Consider the following 4,985-nt stretch of genomic DNA (forward strand, 5'->3'; position numbering starts at 1 on the left):
CAGTGACTAAATCCCCGGCAACAACAATGCTTTTCAGGTATCCTCGAGGCCGCATGAACGGAGCTTTTCTAATGGGAAAACAAGCCTTGTGCCATCAGTCTCCAATTTCTAGGTTGACACGGAGCATACACGGAGTTCAAGAGCTTCCTGGCTCTATGCAGTGTTCTGTTACCGAAACGGGTGTTGAAGTAAGGTTCCTTGAAGTCTTGGAAAGCTTACTACCGTGAAACTAAAGGAGAACAGCGTTGAAGGCCTCAAGGAGCTGCTGCTGCATGCCTCGCGTTTTATAAGGATATTCAGGGCCTTACATCGAGGCTAGTGCTCCCCTTGACTTTCACTTTAGTTATAGAGCAGAGCAGGGTGAGCTTCCAACTAGGAACTGGAAGCACAAGGTTTCTTTTGGGAAAACTCATTTTCTTCGCAGAAGCAGGCAGGCAGTGACTAAATTCCCGGCAACAACAATGCTTTTCAGGTATCCTCGAGGCCGCATGAACGGAGCTTTCCTAATGGGAAAACAAGCCTTGTGCCATCAGTCTCCAATTTCTAGGTTGACACGCGGCATACACGGAGGACCAGAGCTTCCTGGCTCTAGGCAGTGTTCTGTTACCGAAACGGGTGTTGAAGCAAGCTTCCTAGGAGTCTTGGGAAGCTTACTACCGTGAAACTAAAGCAGAACTGCGATGAAGGCCTCATGGAGCTGCTGCATGCCTCCCGATTTGCCAGGATAATCAGGGCCTTACTTGGAGGTTAGTGCTCACGTTGACGTTCACTTTTGCTATAGAGGAGAGCAGGGTGAGCTTCCAACTAGGAACTGGAAGCGCAAGGTTTCTTTCCAGAAAACTCAGTTTCTTCTCTGAGCCATGCCGGCAGTAACTAAAAGCACGGTAACAACAGTGCTTTTCAGGTAGCTTCGAGACTGCATGAGTGGAGCTTTCAAAATGGGAAAACAAGATTTGTGTCTCAGTCTCACATTTCCAGATTGACACGCAGCATAAGGACATGTTGATGCTAACAAGTCAAAAGAGATTCAGGACACCCACTGGGGCTTTCCCTGATTCAACTTTTTTCTACGACTGCTTCTCTGCGTGCAGCAAAGCGCCTAAACTAAGGATGCGCGAGGGAGACTTAGGTGCCTGTGCTTCTTCCAAAGACCTGCAGTGTTCCACCAAGAACAGTGCTGAAATTCTACTTGGAATGCAAGCCGACCACCTCCTTGAGGATGCCTGACTCTAAGTGTAAAAGGTGAAAAGGGATTAGAAGCAGAGTATTTTTCTCAATAGAGTTCCGCTAGGAGAAGGAGGTTACATCCATTGCATGGAGGACCTTCTAGAAGTGTGTTCCTGAATCCTGTGTATAGCTGAGGTAATCTGGCTCTCCCAAGGAAGAGTGCAGTGTGTTGCCTTTCTCTAGCCAACACTGGGGTGTTCCCAAAGGCCTACGGGGCTGAAGTTGCTTAGCTGGCCCTGAGGTTCTTGGCTCTACTCAGTGTACTGGTACCGAAACGGTTGCTGAAGCAAGGGCCCTAGGAGTCTTGAAAAGCTTACTACCGTGAAACTAAAGCAGAACAGTGAAGAAGGCCTCATGGCGCTGCTCCACGCCTCCCGTTTGGCAAGGCAAATCAGGGCCTTCCTTCGAGGCTTGGGCTCACGTTGACTTTCACTTTAGGTATAGAGCAGAGCAGGGTGAGCTTCCAACTAGGAACTGGCAGCACAAGGTTTCTTTCAGGAAAACTCATTTTCTTCGCAGAAGCAGGCACTCAGTGACTAAATCCCCGGCAACAACAATGCTTTTCAGGTATCCTCGAGGCCGCATGAACCGAGCTTTCCTATTGGGAAAACAAGCCTTGTGCCATCAGTCTCCAATTTCTAGGTTGACACGCAGCATACACGGAGGACCAGAGCTTCCTGGCTCTAGGCAGTGTTCTGTTACCGAAACGGGTGTTGAAGTAAGGTTCCTTGAAGTCTTGGAAAGCTTCCTACCGTGAAACTAAAGCAGAAGAGCATTGAAGGCCTCAAGGAGCTGCTGCATGCCTCGCGTTTTGTTAGGATATTCAGGGCCTTACATCGAGGCTAGTGCTCCCCTTGACTTTCACTTTAGTTATAGAGCAGAGCAGGGTCAGCTTCCAAGTAGGAACTGGAAGCACAAGGTTTCTTTCGGGGAAACTCATTTTCTTCGCAGAAGCAGGCAGGCAGTGACTAAATCCCCGGCAACAACAATGCTTTTCAGGTATCCTCGAGGCCGCATGAACGGAGCTTTCCTAATGGAAAAACAAGCCTTGTTCCATCAGTCTCCAATTTCTAGGTTGACACGCAGCATACACGGAGGACCAGAGCTTCCTGGCTCTAGGCAGTGTTCTGTTACCGAAACGGGTGTTGAAGTAAGGTTCCTTGGAGTCTTGGAAAGCTTCCTACCGTGAAACTAAAGCAGAAGAGCATTGAAGGCCTCAAGGAGCTGCTGCATGCCTCGCGTTTTATAAGGATATTCAGGGCCTTACATCGAGGCTAGTGCTCCCCTTGACTTTCACTTTAGTTATAGAGCAGAGCAGGGTCAGCTTCCAAGTAGGAACTGGAAGCACAAGGTTTCTTTTGGGAAAACTCATTTTCTTCGCAGAAGCAGGCAGGCAGTGACTAAATCCCCGGCAACAACAATGCTTTTCAGGTATCCTCGAGGCCGCATGAACGGAGCTTTCCTAATGGGAAAACAAGCCTTGTGCCATCAGTCTCCAATTTCTAGGTTGACACGCAGCATACACGGAGGACCAGAGCTTCCTGGCTCTAGGCAGTGTTCTGTTACCGAAACGGGTGCTGAAGCAAGCTTCCTAGGAGTCTTGGGAAGCTTACTACCGTGAAACTAAAGCAGAACCGCGATGAAGGCCTCATGGAGCTGCTGCATGCCTCCCGATTTGCCAGGATAATCAGGGCCTTACTTGGAGGTTAGTGCTCACGTTGACGTTCACTTTTGCTATAGAAGAGAGCAGGGTGAGCTTCCAACTAGGAACTGGAAGCGCAAGGTTTCTTTCGAGAAAACTCAGTTTCTTCTCTGAGCCATGCCGGCAGTAACTAAAAGCACGGTAACAACAGTGCTTTTCAGGTAGCTTCGAGACTGCATGAGTGGAGCTTTCAAAATGGGAAAACAAGATTTGTGTCTCAGTCTCACATTTCCAGATTGACACGCAGCATAAGGACATGTTGATGCTAACAAGTCAAAAGAGATTCAGGACACCCACTGGGGCTTTCCCTGATTCAACTTTTTTCTACGACTGCTTCTCTGCGTGCAGCAAAGCGCCTAAACTAAGGATGCGCCAGGGAGACTTAGGTGCCTCTGCTTCTTCCAAAGACCTGCAGTGTTCCACCAAGAACAGTGCTGAAATTCTACTTGGAATGCAAGCCGACCACCTCCTTGAGGATGCCTGACTCTAAGTGTAAAAGGTGAAAAGGGATTAGAAGCAGAGTATTTTTCTCAATAGAGTTCCGCTAGGAGAATGAGGTTACATCCATTGCATGGAGGACCTTCTAGAAGTGTGTTCCTGAATCCTGTGTATAGCTGAGGTAATCTGGCTCTCCCAAGGAAGAGTGCAGTGTGTTGCCTTTCTCTAGCCAACACTGGGGTGTTCCCAAAGGCCTACGGGGCTGAAGTTGCTTAGCTGGCCCTGAGGTTCTTGGCTCTACTCAGTGTACTGGTACCGAAACGGTTGCTGAAGCAAGGGCCCTAGGAGTCTTGAAAAGCTTACTACCGTGAAACTAAAGCAGAACAGTGAAGAAGGCCTCATGGCGCTGCTCCACGCCTCCCGTTTGGCAAGGCAAATCAGGGCCTTCCTTCGAGGCTTGGGCTCACGTTGACTTTCACTTTAGGTATAGAGCAGAGCAGGGTGAGCTTCCAACTAGGAACTGGCAGCACAAGGTTTCTTCCCGGAGAAGTCAATATCTTCTCAGAACCATGCCGGCAGTGACAAAAACCCTGGCCAACAACAGTGCTTTTCAGGTTTATTCGAGGCCGCATGAACGGAGCTTTCTTAATGGGCAAACAAGCCTTGTGACGTCAGTCTCCAGTTTGTAAGGTGATAGGCAGCATACACGCAGGACCAAAGCTTCCTGGCTCTAGGCAGTTTTCTGATACCCAAACGGGTGCTTAAGTAAGGTCTCTAGGAGTCTTGGCAGGCTTACTACCGTTAAACTAAAGGAGAACAGCGTTGAAGGCCTCAAGGAGCTGCTGCTGCATGCCTCGCGTTTTATAAGGATATTCAGGGCCTTACATCGAGGCTAGTGCTCCCCTTGACTTTCACTTTAGTTATAGAGCAGAGCAGGGTGAGCTTCCAACTAGGAACTGGAAGCACAAGGTTTCTTTTGGGAAAACTCATTTTCTTCGCAGAAGCAGGCAGGCAGTGACTAAATCCCCGGCAACAACAATGCTTTTCAGGTATCCTCGAGGCCGCATGAACGGAGCTTTCCTAATGGGAAAACAAGCCTTGTGCCATCAGTCTCCAATTTCTAGGTTGACACGTGGCATACACGGAGGACCAGAGCTTCCTGGCTCTAGGCAGTGTTCTGTTACCGAAACGGGTGCTGAAGCAAGCTTCCTAGGAGTCTTGGGAAGCTTACTACCGTGAAACTAAAGCAGAACAGCGATGAAGGCCTCATGGAGCTGCTGCATGCCTCCCGATTTGCCAGGATAATCAGGGCCTTACTTGGAGGTTAGTGCTCACGTTGACGTTCACTTTTGCTATAGAGGAGAGCAGGGTGAGCTTCCAACTAGGAACTGGAAGCGCAAGGTTTCTTTCGAGAAAACTCAGTTTCTTCTCTGAGCCATGCCGGCAGTAACTAAAAGCACGGTAACAACAGTGCTTTTCAGGTAGCTTCGAGACTGCATGAGTGGAGCTTTCAAAATGGGAAAACAAGATTTGTGTCTCAGTCTCACATTTCCAGATTGACACGCAGCATAAGGACATGTTGATGCTAACAAGTCAAAAGAGATTCAGGACACCCACT

This window comes from Balaenoptera ricei, chromosome 18 (genome assembly GCF_028023285.1).
Source record: "Balaenoptera ricei isolate mBalRic1 chromosome 18, mBalRic1.hap2, whole genome shotgun sequence".
In the NCBI taxonomy this organism is placed as follows: domain Eukaryota; kingdom Metazoa; phylum Chordata; class Mammalia; order Artiodactyla; family Balaenopteridae; genus Balaenoptera; species Balaenoptera ricei.